Genomic DNA, 18,693 nt, shown 5'->3' with positions numbered 1-18,693 from the left:
TTCACTTTCATGTCTTTCATTCGCTTCTTTGGTATTACCAAAGTAACCATTGTCCACACGATGAGAAACATAGATTCAACTGACTGAAATACACAGGTTCTCATGTACAGCTGCATTTGTCATGGTTTTTGAAAATGTAAAAGAAACACTTACAAGCTCTTTTCACCTACATAAAGTGTGTGAAAAATTGCCTGTGTTCTGCTTTGGAGAATTTAAATATCAGTCCTGCCGGGTTTTATAAAATACCTAAAAATAACAGGATTGTGTTACTTAAGCTACCTATTTCCATGTATTTCATGTACTACCAGTAGATGTTTTGAACCTGCATGTGGCATAACTTGTAGTATAATTTGTAGTACATTTTGCTTGAAACAAATTACGATTTTACACAAAACCATAAGTATAAAAGATGCATAAACAAAAGTGTACATGTATAGAAGGGTTAAAAAATACATACCCACATTTTTGACATGGATGCATCCTGAGGGAGTCAGCAAAATGAACAGACTATTTTGTGAGACCAGATAAAACAGAGGATGATATAACTATAGCTTTGGGTGTTTTGATGTTTTTCACAGTTAAGCATCACAATAGTGAAAGATCATTTGACTGTACTACTACCTTTTTAAACAAGGTATTCTGACACAGCCCAAAAAATATTTGAGTGCTTGCACTAAGATGGAAACAGCAATTAATGATGTGATCGCACCACATTATGTTGAAACAAGCCCTACAAATGTGAAGAACTACCTTATTGTGCCATTGCAACTGATGATAGCAATCAAAGTATTATCAAAATATTGAAATGATAAGTTTAAAATAGTGCTTTAAGTGTTTTGTTTCCTTTTTTGTCATTATGAAGAGAAATAGCAACTGTATAAGAAAAACTAAAATGTGTAAATTGATCGAATTTTTTGATTACAAAATACAGATACAATACTTTGTAAACTTGTAAAAAATGTAAAAACTACCACCATAAAAATATGATTATCCTATTATAAATAATAACTTAAAAAACCTTAATGTAGTCAGGTAAATGTATCCTGTCATAAAGTCAAAAATTAAATAAAGTATTCCAAATTTTGTGCCCACTGTATAATGCATCTTGTCTCAAACACCAACCACATCTTACTTTTGATACTAATGATGATAGCACCACCTCTTACTATCTGCGCAATGGTAATGACTATGATGTTGTTTTTCACTGTTGGTTCTCTTCATTGAAAATGAAATCAGAAAGTCATTGGATATAGAGACTTTGCTAACAAAGTTGTCTGAAGCCAAAGCTCGCAAAGTTAAGTTTATACTTACAACACAACTGGCATATAAAAACTCACAATAAAAAATCATCTAAAATGTATAACTGGTCACACACCATGTAAACAGTTTATATTGAAGTTCAGGTGAAAAGATAATTTGAAAATTAAGACAGATTATGTAAACTAATGAATATGGAAATGGGATTTGATGAGGTCCTCACTTATGCTTGCCACATATTGCATTTACTTCCTCACTTCTAAATTACAGAGACTGCACTGTATTAGTTGCTGAGTGCATTTTAAAGATTTATATGTTAGCTTTCCTTTTCTTTAACATTTTCACATTTTTTTTCAAAATTGTAATATACTAAATATATGATTATGTAACTATTATTCAATTATTTTACTTTTTAAACAACATGCTTCTTTTTTAAAATATGACAAAAAAGTGGATGGTTATTAATGGTTTAATAGACAGAAAGCCGAAGATTTTTAGCTTTTTATTACCATCACCAGAACTAATTTAACTTATCTTTTGCTTCAGTGTTATAAAATGGTACAGTTTAAGAGTGGTGAAAATGACAGAACCTAATTCTGTATCACCTATATAATTTCGAAACGTGTAATTGTTGAGTTTGTATAAAGATATTTTAAATCCACAAATGCAAGAGATTCTACTGAATCTATTTTCTAAGCATGTATTTTATACTGTGTTCAAAAATAAATGTATTAACTTATGTTTGTGTAAAGAATTGAACCTTCTGTACAGTTTTCAAGTAATGTTTTACCTTGGGCTTCCATTATAAGCAAGTGTTAGTAATCACAATATTGACAATTATAATCAGTTTATGAAATTACTAAACCCATTGGAATATATTAATGTCACTTTGACTTACTTTGTATCATGTTAAAAAGGTTATACTGTATCATAAGCTATAACGTTAATGTGAATGTTATTCATTTTTCAAAACTGTTTTTGTGAAATTACTAATTTTTGCATGTATTAATTGAACTGTTAATATGTTTTATAGTATAACACTGTGTAATGCAATTTAAAATGTAGATGAATTGAAGAATGCTAAAGAAGAAATCTGATGAGACGCCTGTTTTTAACAGAAGAGCCCCTGGTTCCCAGTAACCCTATGTGAACATTAAATTAGCTATAAACCATGACCATAAATTTAGCCATAAACTAACGGCAAGCATAAAAAGGTATATTGTATAATCCAGTGTTGTTGAAATGTTAGTTATGACCATCCAGAGGTAATATTAAATGGTTTTATATTACCTTAAATAAACCTTTTACACTGTACGGTATAATGAAAAAGAGTTCCCAAAGCAGTGATTGAAATATCAGTAAAATTACGATATGTATAGATCTTCAAAAGATAAACTTGCATCAGAAATTGGAATGCAGCAGTGACTACAGTGTTGAATCATTCTGCAAAAAGCTTCCCAAGGACAAGCCCAGAGTAGCATGAAAACAATATAAAGACCCACTTCCTTGAGAAAAACACAATGAATTAGGAAGGTCAACCTCCCACCTGTCCATCTGCTTGCTGCCAAGAGGTTTAGTTTGAAATAATATACACCCAGACAATCTCAAAGTCGCATGAAAGCAATCCAAATCCAAATGATTTCTCTCAATATAACTAAAAAATAAGACTATGTTGGATTTATTGCTCTACGGTTTACTAGTTCATTACAAATAAAATTTACTGTGTTGTTCCTCCATGCTCTTTGACATAAACTTGTAAAATTAAAAGTGCATAATGAGCTATCATTAATTTTTAACGGTCTTAGCCACATAATAATAATACATTTACATAACACGTTTCCCAAACATACACAGTTAAGCACTTTAGGGAAACAGGGAAAGTGAAGAATATTCTGGCAAGATTGGGCAAAATCAGGATCTAAACCTGGATGGTGTACACAGATCCACTCAAGATCACACTGGGCCAGTTAATCTGACACAAATGTCTTTGGAACATGAGAGGAAAATAGACTATCCAGAAAAATACCCACACAGACATAGTGGAGAAAAAAGGGGCACTGGAGAAGCTACATTACTCTCTGTGTCACCATGCCCACCAGAATTTAATTTATTATTTATGTTACAATGCATGTATTGAAAAAGAAGTGAATAGCCTACAGTGTTACAACTGCCTTTGTCTTTGTCAATAAAAATGATAAGAAATGTCTACTATTTGATTATAATTAATGCTTAAAATCAAAGATTAATTATTTTATATATAGGTCATAATATGTCCAGACTACTATAATATAAGTGCAATAAATCATTTTATACTAGGATCATGCACTATAATTAAAACTGTACAAATTCTTAAAATCAGGAGCTTTGTTGGTATTTGAAATGGCCTCAGCAATAAGACAGCAGACTTACTGTACTTATGAGTCAATATTACTAGGAATTTTCTAAACCCTTTTTAAAAAAGGATACTGTATCTTTACCTAGAGGCAAAGTGAAATCTGAGATTAAGTTTGATTGGTGCCATCAGAATTGTCAGTCGGCAGCAATGTGGAAACCCTCTCTGCTTTTACTTACTAATAGCCACCCACATTTTTTCACTGAGATTTCCATTTATCTGAAGGCTGGCTGTCAAAGCTATGATGGATGTGAAAAAGACATTATCTCTACTTTACCTGATAGCCAGTCCGCCAAGAGATATTCATCCAGCCCTATGCATGGCTATTCTTCTTAGTAATTGACAAAGCAATTATTATTTTTTTATCCTTTGAAAAATGGTATTTTCTAGCTAAAGCATTTTTTATAATACTGGCAGCGGCACCATCAGTGTACATTAAACCTACATAAGAAGAATAAACTTATGTCTGTTTTATTTAGTGAGTACAATGATGGTTGAGCAGTTCCTAAGCAATATTGTTCTGTTCATTGTGAAACTAAATATATTTTTATAACCTGTGAAAAAAAGGTGCTATATAGCGCCTGACCCACCACAGATTCACATGGGAGGCATGAGTAAAACAAATTAACTGTTTATTTTTCTTCACCTGTGGGGCATGTCTTCCCCGTGAACCCTACAGGCATAACACAGGTCTCAACACTGTCCACAAGTACACCAAGCACTAAGCACTTTCTCTTCCTCCACCACTCCTCCTCAGCAAGCTTTGTCCTCCACCTCCCGAATCTGGCCGCTGAATGGTGGTCGCAGGCTCCCTTTTATTGGGCACCCGGAAGTGCTCCAGGTGGTTGATTGCAGACATCTGGCTGCATGAAAGGTGAAACCAGTGCTCAAAAGGGGCCTGCCGCTCCTGTTGCAGCACCCCCTGGCAGAGCCTGTGGAACCCCACAGAGCTGCACAGGACTCCAACCCCCATGAAGCCCTGGGGGAATCCGAGGCACCACTGCAACCCAGGGAGGCTGCCATCTAGTGTCTAGGGGGAGATACTGCGCTTCCCACCCTTGTCCCCTGGCAGATGTGGTGAAGGGGCATCCCGGGCAGGCAGGGGCTCCAGCCATCCGTCACAAACTTTAAAACATGCCAATACATAACCAGTTCTTGAATAAACATACACACACAATTAACTTATTAACAATATCAGTATTTTCAGTATTGTTTCAATTAGACGAACATATTATAATTCTGCTTTAAAAATGCTTAAAAATTGATTCTTTAGTTTCCTGTAAATGTTTAAGGTTACATACGGTATACAATCTGATTCCTTCCTTGGTCTAGAGTTTTCAGATCTGTGTCGGTGTAGTGTTCTGTCTAATGTCTAGGTTTAGTCATTCACTTTCTTCTGTTCCCTCTGTCCAATGCTTTTGCTTTATAGCAACATACAGCATACATTTTCCTTTAATAATACTCTTGTTCTCTTCACTTCTAACGGCACTTATCTCACTGTTTTTTCTCTTCTTAATATGTGCCAAGCTTGTGACCATCTGTACACTACATCTTGAATTCTAATTGTAGTTTAATTGCTAGCCTTGCATTAATATATGTAATTAAAAGCCTACATTCACCACTTTGATCACTTGCTTTTGTTACTTGTAAAATGAGTGAATCCAAACCTAGCATATTGATGCTGAATTTTCTGAGACTAAACACATTAATATAGGTGAAATTTATGTATTTGTCAATTGTTTCATTAATAATTGCTTCCAATGTTCCTGTGATACTCATTATCTAAATGTTGCATACTTACTAGGGGTGACCTTTTTTTTTAATAAAATGGAATGATATTTGTTTGCTTCCAGTCTTTTGGAATTTCCTCAGCATGCAATAGTTTCTTTAAAGTATGAGGTTAGATTATGTAGACTTTATTATCCTATTGGGAAATATGGATGCAGCAGGAAAGTACCAGAACACCATTCTTCATAAACAAGTCCTGTGCACATTGGGTACCCAGAAAATTGACTACTCTAATAAAACAATTCAATTTCCGAAGAGAATCTGAAGCTAATGAGTTTGGATTGGAAGTAACAACTGGGACTGAACCTTAAATACATCACTATGATGAAGAATTCAAACAGCAAATGAAACAATGGAAGCACAGTAATTATTCATTGCCAAAAATTTAAAGTTTCCAGCCAACTGGATGCAAATGGGAGGGGAGAACCCAATGAAAATGAATCCAGTTTAATCTCAGAAGCTAAACCCTGGTACATTGTCACAGAATTTTGAATCTCCTCCTTTGCAATCCACTACTTTTTATATTGCATTTAGACATGTTGATAGGTGTTGGTTTATTTTGTTTGGATAAGTTAGGTTATTAAACAAAGATATAATGTCAACGGCTGTAATGCTATTGTTTCTAGCTCTATAGAATCCATCATGTACAAGTCTTTGTCAGCCACAGTGCTGGATGTTTACAGCATAGGTTGTGCGTGTCAGCAGGTAGACTCCTGTATTTTGTGTGTCAGCAAATTCCAACAAACCACAGTTCATTCAGCTTTAGTGAGGTCTGAGTGAGCTAGTGACTGACTTTTCTGGTCATTTCACTTACCAGCTTGTGTTTATTTTAGGGCATTTTATCACGGAGTTTTATTGCGTCAGCATTTCATCACTAAATAAAAAGTATATGTAGAGTATTGTATATTCCCAAATTATTAGTTCTTCATGTAAAGCAAATTAATCCCATTGAAAAGGAATATTGCGTAAAGTATTAAGTACTGTATGTGGTTGTGCCACTCTGTGTAGTAGCAAGGTTGGCAGCAGACTACACAGTGGAAATCTTGTAGTTCAGTACTGCCCTGTATCAGATTGAGAGAATTCAGACATGGAGACACAGACACAAAAATGTATTATTATTAAAAACAAAAGTGGGTTTTATTTATAAGTGCACAAAATCACAAAAAAATAATAATAGTGTCCCAGTCAGAAACAGTAAATGATAAAAAACAAAGATATAAATTAATATACACAAAAACTATAGTCTTCCTAAATAAAGAAAATGTACCCAGGAAGCATACACAAAATACAGTCCAATGAATCCACAAAAATATTTACAAGAAAAAAACATTATATATACACAAAAAAAGTATACTAAAACCCAAACTATATAAATATCTCCAAAACCAATATCACTACTATGAGATATCAATATTTATCTATATATATCTACATATATATCTACATATATATATATATATATATATATATAGATATAGATAGATAGATAGATATAGATAGATAGATATCCATTCATCCATCCATTATCCAACCCGCTATATCCTACCTACAGGGTCACGGGGGTCTGCTGGAGCCAATCCCAGCCAACACAGGGTGCAAGTTTGGAAACAAACCCCAGGCAAGAATATACTGTATTTACAAATAAAGCAAAGCTGCAATGTTTGATCCTGTTTGATCCTCTTTGACATAAACTACGCTAACCACACCACCGAGTCTAAAAACAAGCCCTACTGACAGGAAATGCGTCTTTTACCTGGGTTCGAAATCTTCAGCCAATCCTGCGACAGGCTGCTCCTTTACACCGATCGCGACTGACGCAGGTGCATTTTGCACAGGTGTCACTCTCAACCCTCGCAAGGCATATGTTAAATAGGCTAGCAGCCCCGCGTTTACGCAAGCAAGTACGAACACATCCCTATACTCCCGTCTGACAAACTGATACGTTATATGACAGTTAGTTGCTTTTTCTTTGTAACCTTAACCTCCGGATTTCACTTGAAGATCCCCTTCTCAGATTAGCGCATGTATGCACGAAATTAACTAAACTAAAGTACTCCGCTCTAGTCTCTTTATCTGCGGCAGATGCTTTATGACGGGGTACGCGCAATGTTCTCCAGCTGGTTTGACCTGGAGGCGCGCCCGACCCGTCACCAGCGCTGCAGCACGCGTACCTGCCGAGTGCAAAGTTAAAATCCTCGCGGAAACGCACCCACGCACTTTTACAATTACAACAGGTAAGTGCTTTTTATTTTAACTGTGTGGAAGTTGGATTTTGTTTAAATTGGTTATGTGCTATCTGCACAGCTGATGTCACGAAATTATTCAATTGTCTTTGATGTTTCATAAACACAAGTATTATAGATAAACATTGGCTTTTGATTAAGTCAACTTTTTTTATTCATTATGTCTGTAGTATGGTTCTGGCTGGTTGTAGGGAAGAGGTGGGACCTCAATGTCTTGTCAGGCCCAGGGACCCTTGGACTAGTATCTGGCCCTTGGGGAAACTCAGCTTTTTGATCCCTCCCCACTAGTGTTATTTGGCAAAACTTGTTAAAGCATTTTTCACAATGACTTTTCTTGGTTCATTTGTGACCTTGTTTGCCAAGTTTTCGCTGTGTAGTAGCGCAGTGCCCCAGAATGCTTTGTGAGATTAGTGTGACATCACAGAGCTGCAGCAGCCAATATTGGATGACAGCCCCCCATTATATATTGCTGATCCTTGCATTACAAGCTTAGAGTCTCCCAGTGGAAGCCAATCCTCTGCAGATGAGCAGAGGCAGTCAGTGTGCAACTCTTTCTCTTCCACAACCCTCTCAACCCCACCTGTTAGAGCAGAGTATCCCATCATCTAGATGAAGTGTAAGAGACTTTTCCAACCTAGCACCCAAATCCAGAGTATAAAGCGACACCTGGCAGAGTTGTCAGGGATGCTACTTCTGTCGTATCAACTAGTGGCCACACTTTCTTCCAGCTTATAAGTTTGTGGCATATTCAACTGCCAGATCCTCCACCGTCTCTACTTTGTGATTCTGTGGACAGACTGAAGTTTATAAATATGGATGTTTCCTGGATCAGTGGAGATTTCGCCCATTCCTGGGATTATTTGGGTTCCTTGTCTACCCTTCTCTATTACTCTCCTTGTTTTCTATAACTCTTACGTGGACTAGATGTGTGGATGTCAAGCCTCTTTGAATTAATGCTTCCTGCTCCTGTTGTTTTTATAATACATTTTGCTGTTCTCCTGTAAAATTTTATCACTGTGTCTTAGATGTATCAGTAGGGGTCAAGACTCGGTGAATTCATGCTTCCTGATCCTTTTGCCACTGTCTGCAAGAAATGTTACCATTCTGATATTCTATTGATTGTTGCATATTGGGTCCAGAGTTGTACAAATAAAACTTTAAACCACTATAATTTTGAACTTTGAGTCAGTCTCTCAAAACAAAAGCCAAACTTAATTACTTTTCTAAGGAGTTCAGGTCCATGTGTGTCTTCCAGAAGTTAAAGGATTCAAAGGAGTTCTGTAGGGAACTGCCCCCTCTGCAAAGATGTGGGTCTGCAATAAATCACTTAGAAAAGGTCTTATTACCATGATTTATAAAACTTGTGTGTGAACACAGTTGATCCAACATTTCTCTGACTTTTGTCTGTGTGTGTTTTCTCTGTAACTAAACTGGCTCTAATATTTGATAATGCAGACAGATGTGACAATTTTATCTCAGGTAGGTGCAGTGGTGCAGAAGTCAGCACTGCTATCTCACAGCTCAGGTAAGAATTTTGGCAACAATAATTGGTCCAGCATAGTTAGCAGACATTTCCTTTCATAGAGTTCTACGAAATTCTCAAATCTTGTGATTTCACCACATTCAAGGGAAATCTAGCAAATGTAGATATGTTTGTGATCATGACTAAAGATCTAATAAAGAGAAATAAAGGTTAAGTGTTTATGTAAAGAAGCTTTATGGTAAATATGTGGGATGCAAACATGTCTTGTCTTATGTTTCCATTGATGAAGCCTCAAGGAGAATTTTTTTAAATTGGAGCAGCAAAACAGAATAATTGTTTGCCAATGTGTCTGACATAAATTACTTCAGTAAAGCATAGTTAAATCACTAACAAAAATTTGGAGATTTTATTTTTTTACATAAAATGATTTAGAAAATGGTGTTTTTCCACATTCATATTTAAGACATTTATTTTAAACAGTTTCAACAGCTTTCTTTATGATTATACTTTAGGGGACCATTATAATGACCATAATAACTAATAAAGAATAAATTGCAAACCCATTTAAAACTTGCATGCAATTTAAATACTGTATACCATAGAGGAACAAATTACAGCGCTGGAAATTTTAATTTGGAGCATCAAGTTTAATGGTTAGGGCCATTTCTACTAGTTATGCAGTAGCTAGTATTTCAGCTTCACATCTTCAGGGTACTGGTTTCATATGCTTGTATAGAAAAGATCTGTGTAGAGTCTGCCCATTCTCACTGTGTCTTCATAGCCTTCTTCTTTGGATACCCAGGTGTCATTCACACAACCTATGGACAAGTGCATTTTGTTGATTTCTTCTCAAAATACAGTGACTGTGCCCTGTGATGGACTAATGCACCATCCAGGATTGGATGGGTGGGTGGGTAGTTGTACTTTCATTTTATTTTAAATTCCCAAGTATGAAAAAATGAATGCAGTAGTACTAACCACTGCACCCAGGAGTTGAACTTAAGCGTCATTTTTATATTAAATATCAAAGTAAAACATGCATATTAATTTCTGATTGGATTAAGAATGTTACTAGGAAAATGTAAATCTTGCAGAAAATCTTCTAGGTTCAAGAGTTCACAACCTTTAATCATGGGATTTTTTTTAATCAAAATTATTCTTTCTATTCATTCTTTCTTAATGCTTATTCTTATCAGTCAGAGCCATCAAGCAAGCTTTTCCTCTCTTGTACGTCTCCCCTACTCTTAATTTTGAGTTGTAGCACCTGCAAGCATAGATAAGTATTTTCTAGCAAAACCTGAAAGCTATAAATACAAGTGCTGTGCTGACAGTTTTCTACTGAAAGCCCACGGCAAATAAAATGATTACAGAATTTTCACAACTTTAAAATTTACATCATACACTTAATTCTGAAAAGCTATTAACTATTTAATTTTAAACTTACTCCAACTACATACCCTTAAAATACTGGTAATAAAGTTTACACAGAAAAAAGTGCCTTTTTTCTATGAGAAATACAAATTCTGAACGTGTGTTTTATTTTTAAACTGTGGTTTGGATTGTGGTACTTTTTTTCCCCTTTTGAAGTTATCTAAAGATATAATTAAGTAATTTGTTAAACTATTTTTTAATGCATGCCTGGAGCATACAGCAAGTTTTGCACTTATGTAACAGGAGGTCCTGCCAACTTTAACCACTTGGAGTCTGTCTTCACTGAAGAGTTCTATACAAGAATGTACTCAATCCGGTATCTTATGTGTTGACATTTCTAGATGTTTTTATCTGTGTTCATTTATTATGACATAGGCTATTGTGTATATGTATCATACTAAATTACTCTGGCATTAGATATCATTTTGAGAATTTTGTATTTTATATTTGTGACTTTTCTTTCTTTCATAGTGTCAAGTAAATCCTTGCACTTATTCAGCTCAGGTAATTTTAATGATCATGCTTTTACACACATAGCTGCATACATTATGCTGTTAATTTGGTATAAAGTATCAATCAAACTATTCCCTTGCTACAGTGAACTTTTTCAGCCATGTTTTATTATTCTGCAAGTAGCTTTACTCCTCAAATGTTCAAGACAGTTTAACTGAAAAATGAGCTCTCCTTGCCAGGCTATAAAGCTCAGTATTTTATAGAAGCATTTATTGTCATATTTTACATTGTTTTTTTTTTTATTATGTACTAAAGTAAGCGTAGAAGTAAAAGCACTTTGAGCTACATTATTTGTTATTGTTGTCTTCATTAACAATCTTTCAATTTTCATTGTTCAATGATAATATAAATCCATTCATCTGTTTTCTGAACCTGTTTATATAGGTGGTAATTGTGTGAGAGAGGACCTGGCTAAGTAGTAAGGGATGCAAAGCAGGAACACACCCTAGAATGCATAGCCACTGCACAGCAAAAAGAAATGCAGCTGCACTTACTCTCACAAAAGGATGATGGGACACTCGGCTTCATGTGGGTGTATATTTATGTACAGTATCAGTTTTTCCTCTTTTCTTTGGCATGGCAAATGAAGTTTCATCTGCTGCTACAAACCTGTGCCTACAGTATCTTTAATTGTCTCTGAGAAGGAAAACGATCCAAATTGGCTCAAAAATCTCAGAGTGATGCGATTCTTGTCCTGTTCTTAGTAGTAGAAGTAAAAGTATTTTATGAGTTTTCTTAAATTAAGAAAATACTCCTAACTTCATAAGGATTTAAGAGAGTGTGTTGGCTCTCCTAACTAGATAGGAGCTGCCAGAAGATGTTTAGGCAGCGAGCAGCACATATGTACATCCTGGGAAAAGCTGAGTGTTACAGAGAGAGAATAATATTTGTAACAAATCCTAGTATGGTTCTCCATCTACGTGGAGAATCCCTGCACTGTTTGCACAATTAAAAATGTTTGTAATATTACATTAGAGTGTAAATTTGCTAAAAGAAATGATTTGGGTATGTCACAACCTGGTATTTCTTGAATTTTGCATGTAAGCTTTGAATGCCCTTACAATGTATCTTGAAAGGTAATACGGTACATTTCCCTAACACTCAAATTAATGTTAAAGCAAGATTTATTCGTATAACTTGGTATGCACATAAAGACCATTGTCCCAAGTATAGATGAGCATGCATATGTGAATCACAAGCGATATCATCGTATTAACATACAGGTGCCATGGGTGAAAACTGTACAGCAGTAGCTATCATATTACTCTGAAGATAGGCACGGCTGGATTATTGAGAGTAACATGTTATACAAGTATGCTGAGCTGTGCATTCCATGGACCCCTAAAACTCTGCTTTATACTTTCCAAGCCCATGAAGGTTCAAAACGGCAGGCACAGACTCCTGGGCCTTTAGATAACTAAGCCTCACATAAGGTAAGGGGAGATCATGAAGAGAGGCATAGTATGGCACAGTGAAAGACAATGAGGACACTGGAAATGTTAATCTGACTTCAAATACAGTGCAGGAATAGTTGTGGCTAATTTTAGTCACTGTTATTTTGCGTGATGTTTTCCAGGGCCTTAATTGCAGGAAGGTCATTCATCTGAAAGTTTGCTAGTGGATCACACATCTATCCTTCATCCATTTTCTAAACCTGCTTTATCCTGAACAGGGTCGCAGGTGAGTTGGTACCTATCCCATTAGCACAAGAGATCAAGGCAGGAACAATCCCTTGGGCATTCATTGTTAATTAAATATCAGAATCAGAAAAACTATTAGTCCAGATGGAAATTACTTCTGTTACAACTGCAGAAATAGACAGGCACAAGTAACATGAAGAACAAATATGAAAAATAAGCATTTAAAATAGAATATAAATATCAAAATAAACTATAAGAAATCCTCATTCACTGTGTTCTACAGGTACGCGTTGAATTGAATTAAATATAATAAATGCTTTACATCTGAAACTCTTACAAAATCTGTAGTTTACTAAACAGTGATAGCACACTGAGCTGGAAGTTTTAAGTTCTTAACATGCCTGTCATCAGGCTTTACTCATTTGATTTGTGTGTGTCATGGTCTTTCCACCGTGTTGCTCATTATAGTATTATTCTTGATGTTGTAGTGATCTGGAATCAATACAGCTTAGCACAATATCTAACTTTATTATATTTTCCTTCTAATTAGTTTTTTCAGTATGATTATTAGCATCATCATCATCATCTTTGTGGTGCAGCCTTAGTGTTAGTATAAGAAAACTGCAAAACCTTGTCATGAGTTCCACTTTGTGGTTTAAGGTCATTGTGAAGTAGTGACATCATTCTCAAACGTGTACTGTCACTCCTAGCTGGGAACAAATGTAGGGCTAAATACTTATGTCCTACTTTGAGGTGGGACAAACTCTTATCCTAGTGTGACTTTTAGCACAATTCCTAGGAGTAATTCTGAGACACCTTTACTAAAACTTCACACTCAACATTAGCCAAAGTTTGAATTCTTTGTGGACCTACTACAACGTCCCTTCTTTGGTATGCAGCATTGTTCACAGTCCAGTGACTGTTGTGCTGGTGTATCCAGTCTCTGAAATGTCTAAGTCATGTACTGTTGATGCTTTGACCATTAACAAAAAATCTGTTAACCTACAGTAATCCTTTGCAAACTTTGATATACAAAACTTTGTAATAATTACCTAATATTTTTCTTGAGTGAAAATAAGCTCAACCAGTGGTATAATGTTCACTCCTTCCTTCATAACTTAGTGTCAGCACTAGTTCCCTCACCATGAAGACTTAATATTAAACTTCAGCTTCATATCATTACTTAGGATGTGGCCTGAAATAAAACCTGGAGCAAATTCCTCCTTGAGGTACTGTAATTTGTTTTTGAGAGTCTGTAATCAGCTTGGATGAAAATGCAATATTGAGTTCAGTCTTGCTTAAGGTACAGCAAGATGAACATGTAGGAGAGACACAAAAGCAAAAAAATGTTTAACTAATAAAACTCTCAGATGCACCTGAGTCAAAGCCTTAACCAAAACTGTTGTTCATAATCAGGAGAAGTATGGCAGTTTGGTTGGGAGGTCCCGAACTTCCATTAGTACATCAACTTCAAAATCCAGTGTTTATTTGTTCCCTCATCTGTAAGACTTCTTCACAGAACTCAGAAGTTTGCTAATCAGCCATAAGTAAAGGTGCTTGATGGGTTAGCAAAGTGTGAATTTTCTTAATGTTTTTCTTTCTCAAAATCCTAGTGTTCAGTTTTAAGTAACCTCCTTCAAAAGATTACCTATATTATGATTAATCATCAGTGCTGGCAGGCGGGGTGAGGCAATGAGGCAATCGCCTCAGGCAGCACTTTGGTCACGGTGGTCTATTTTTTGTTTTTTATTCATTATTCAATTAAGAGTTAAGTATGAACCATAAGTACAAAACATCCACCCATACATTCTCTTATTTATACATTGACTTTGAAATATGTAAGAAATATTTTCAGGTTCAAATACAGTATTTCAGAACTGCAGTTTGTAGTTTCTCTATACTGATCTTCAGCATGTGTGCATTGTGAAGCTAGATGTCAGTAACTGTTAACTGGCATTCATATTCATGATTCTTCCCCCTCCCCCACTAAAATATCAAATTATGCATATATTTTCATATTGTAAAACTCTTAATTTCTGGTATGTTAACAAGGTCTTGGTCACAACTAAAATATCTAATAGATAGCTCTTAAGTTTGCAATATGTGTGTTTAGTAAAATCAGGGTACGTAGGCACCTTTTAGCTTAAAGGATAGAGATTGAAACTTCAAGGTATTTAGAAAAGCATGAAGGATGAGTGAAACAGCATTTTTGTTTTGTGCTCAAAACTCAATAAAATATATATTTGGGTCAAGCAGAATCAATGAATTGAAGAATGTGTTTGTGGTGTTTTAATAATATTTGTTTATATTATAAATAATTATATTTTTTGGCTGTTGTTCCACGATTGTATTCTGTCATGGTAGTATTATGAGCAGTGTATAATTCATGCAAGAGGTTGTAGTAATAATAATAATAATTCTTTACATTTATATAGCATTTTTCTTACTATTCAAAGCACTTTGTATCGCGAGTAGGGAGTCATTTCAATTACCACTAATGTGTAGCATCCATCTGGATGATGCCGAATTTTGCACCAAAACACTCAGTACACATTAGCTATTGGTTGGTAAAGGGGTGGGAGAGATAATTAGCCAATTAGAGATAGGGGGTGATTAGTGGGCCAGAATGACTAGGCCGTGGTAGTCAATTTAGCAAGGACATCGGGATGCATCATACTCTACGAAGGATGCCCAAGGATCTTTAATGACTATAGAGAGTCAGGACCTCAGTTTACATCTCGCCCAAATGATGTCCTCATTTTTACAACAGTGTGTCCCCATCGCTGCACTGGGGTATTGGGAGTCATGTTCAGACCATAGTGTAAGCACCCCCTACTGTCCTTATCAACATCTATTCCAGCAGTATCCTAATCTTCTCCTGATTGGTTTTCCAGCCAAGTACTGGCTGGGCCCGATAATGCTAAGCTGTAGATGGATTACCTGTTCTGAAGTGCATGTGGTATGGCTGCTGTGTATCATCTCTGAATCCAAATCATGACCAGAAGAATAAAAGTAACAAAAGAAAACAGTTTTATTAACCATGCTGGTGAATAGGTAGAGCAAGAAACACATGGGGGTTAAAAATCTTTTGGCTTTCATATTTACCACTCATTTAGTTCACCTCTTTCCTCTTCACTTGTTAATCCATGTCTTCCACTCATTACAAGCCCACTGACTAGTGAATGCAGGGGCTTTTTAAGCATGAATCTATAAACCAAATCTTAAAAAAACTTTAAAGGTACTTTCAGGTTACCTGGCCAACACTTCTCCCCAAGGACTTCTCCCTATCAGCACCAGGTTTCTCTGCACACTCCCCATACTACAAAGTATGACTGGTGAGGGTCCAACTTTCCTCTCCAATAGTCCGATGAATGCCCTCTAGTGACTTTAACAAACCTTTACAAAGGTAACATGTCTATTGTTACCTGCCCTATTTTCACATTGTTTTGTATGGATTAAGTGTATTGAATAATGCCTGATAATAAGGTTATATAAAGGTTAATCATGAAGTCCTTATGTGTTTTAAAATAATCATAGGTTAGTTCCTATGCAACCATTACTTAATTTCTATACATCATACAAATCTGTAAAAAAAAAAGAAAAAAAAAAGGTAAGTGAAAGAATTTTACATTCTTGAGAGAGTTCATTTTCAAAATGTTTACCATCACCACATATGCAAACCATGATGCAATTCTGAAGTTCTAAAAATTTGTTTTGCCATTGATTTTCAAGTTTTCAGTAGTACCCTGAATTACATTAGTTATCCCAGTGTTAAAGTTATCTATCTTCTTTGGATTGCAATGGCTGATTTTTTTTTTAGTTTGGCCAGCAACAGAATACAGTTTACCTTCTCTTTTGAAGTCATGGGTCAGTCATAATTCTGAAAACAGAGTAATGAACAAATTATATAAATTCATTATAAACTATTACAAATTTGATTTAACCTACGATGACATAAATTAGACTTCACAATGTTCTGTTCAAATTGATTTTATCATGTATAAGGACCAAATACTTAACCAAATATTTGACTTGACTTCGGTGGCATTTATTAACACACCCACCCTGTTTAAGCCTTTTTACTGTGTCTTTATTTAACTAAGGTAGTCCCTCAATAAAATCAGTGTTATGGTCTGGGACATCGTTCACAGTTTCTTTCTTTTTTTTTTAAATTTGTTTTAATAAATATCTCTGCTTGACTAGCAGATAGGTTATTTTAATCTTTGTCAATCAAATTGTTAAATAAAGATGAAAAAGGAAGCAAGTGAACACAAAGTTAAAATCGATTGAATCAAACCTTGTTTGTCCCTAGGTGGAAATTTGGCTTTTTACAGAAGCTCTTTAAATATCTAAATAGATAAATATATATACACACTATGACCTAATTACATACCAGAATGATTTAAAGACAAGAAAATGGAATCAGACCCTTTTGAATATGCAAATCAATATAAATAGCCCTTTAAGTTCAGCATTTTATGAAAAGACAATGGCAAAAGCACGGGTGGGAAAAAAGAATTTCAGTAAATACGAAGTGGTGAGAAGTAACAACGTATTATTTGTTGGCTTAAGCAGTGGTATAAGCAACAAAAGGAAGTTGGTCGAGTGAATACAGAGTGGCAGAGACACTCGAAAGTTCAAGTTCAGAAAGTCACACATTGCCCAAAATAAATAAATAATAATAAAAAAAAAGTGGTCGGGTATCAAAGTCGCAGTGAAAAGGCGAGTTGTAACCCACTGTCTGAGTGTCATACTGAAGCGTATTAGGGTACAGAGAAAAGAAAAAAAACAAAAAGGGACATAGTGAAGAAAAAAAAGGTCAATATCGATTTTAATCTCAAAACTTCCACTTTAATCTCATAGTTTATTTTGTCATTAAAGTAGAACATCATAAACTTCATCTTAAAGTTGATGTTTAATTTACTAGAGTTTCTCAACAGCGGGTACCACCAGTTTGCAAAATTGAGCAGAAAAAAGCATATGCAATGGGTTGTGCTGCCGTGAGAATGTGGGTGGCTTTACGCCAAGTTTAGTTTTTATACATCGCAATGTGAGTATGTAATTGGGCTTATGCAACATTTTTGTATGTATGCACCTTTTATACATGAAGCCCCTGGTGTTTATAGTGGTTCTTCAGTGTTGCCCTCCTCCATATCAGAGATGCAGTCCTTGAGTCTCACAAGCTGTGATCTGCTCAACAGCCACCATAGGATCATCCACTAGCGTATCTCAGAGCTTACCCCTTATTAGGGATGGCTGGGTTGTATTGAAGGCACAGGAGAAATCAAAGAAACATCATCCTTGTTGTGCTGCCAGCTTTGTCCAGATGAGAATAATACACTTATGAGGTGTATTGAAAAAGGGAATTAAACAAGAGCCAGGTGAAGAACTTTTTTTCTTGTTGCAAAGAGAATTGTGGGTCATCCTCCGTTGCAGTGGGTCCAGTTGGTCTACCAAAAAAGGACTAATACAGGTGCCAGTCATAAAATTAGAATATCATGACAAAGTTGATTTATTTCAGTAATTCCATTCAAAAAGTGAAACTTGTATATTAGATTCATTCATTACACACAGACTGATGTATTCCAAATGTTTATTTCTTTTAATTTTGATGATCATAACTTACAACTAATGAAAGTCCCAAATTCAGTATCTCGGAAAAATAGAATATCAATTAGGAACAATGCAAAAAAAGGATTTTTAGAAATGTTGGCCAACTGAAAGGTATGAACATGAAAAGTATGAACATGTACAGCACTCAATATTTAGTTGGGGCTCCTTTGGCCTGGATTACTGCAGCAATGTGGCGTGTCATTGAGTCGATAAGTCTGTGGCACTGCTCAGGTGTTATGAGAACCCATGTTGCTCTGATAGTGGCCTTCAGCTCTTCTGAATTGTTGGGTCTGGCGTATTGCATCTTCCTCTTCACAATACCCCATAGATTTG

The sequence above is a fragment of the Polypterus senegalus genome, chromosome 3, assembly GCF_016835505.1.
Source record: "Polypterus senegalus isolate Bchr_013 chromosome 3, ASM1683550v1, whole genome shotgun sequence".
Lineage (NCBI taxonomy): Eukaryota > Metazoa > Chordata > Cladistia > Polypteriformes > Polypteridae > Polypterus > Polypterus senegalus.
Note: the sequence above shows the minus strand (reverse complement) of the source record.